Source organism: Penaeus monodon, chromosome 28 (assembly GCF_015228065.2).
Source record: "Penaeus monodon isolate SGIC_2016 chromosome 28, NSTDA_Pmon_1, whole genome shotgun sequence".
Taxonomy (NCBI): domain Eukaryota; kingdom Metazoa; phylum Arthropoda; class Malacostraca; order Decapoda; family Penaeidae; genus Penaeus; species Penaeus monodon.
Genome location: NC_051413.1, coordinates 35,357,893 through 35,358,180, shown reverse-complemented (window position 1 = coordinate 35,358,180; position 288 = coordinate 35,357,893). Strand labels below are relative to the sequence as shown.

At 33.0% G+C, this 288-nt stretch overlaps 1 protein-coding gene across 1 annotated transcript in view; it reads left to right on the top strand.

Annotated features, from left to right (window-relative positions):
• Nucleotides 1-288, top strand: part of LOC119591562 (protein mesh-like) — a gene marked incomplete in the record, with an annotated part of 19,450 nt that overhangs the window by 3,263 nt on the left and 15,899 nt on the right.

The following is a 288-nucleotide window of genomic DNA, read 5'->3' as shown; positions in this document are numbered from 1 at the left end:
CGATTCATGTTTCCTATTTTCTTCCTATTTCTTTGCTTTCTCAATTATTACTTTTGATGATATAAATAACTTCTTTCCGGGACTTTACAATGCTGTGAACTGCAAGCCATGATTAGCTATCACTTTATTAATTCTTAATGCCCTGCTGATTCAGACTTTCCCTTCATAAGGTTGATTCTGTAATATTTTAACTTATTTTATTGTTGTGTATGATTTAATCGCAAAATAGATACAACACATTGATTAAGTGAGACAGACATCTGAATGGATGCGCCGGCAGATTGGATA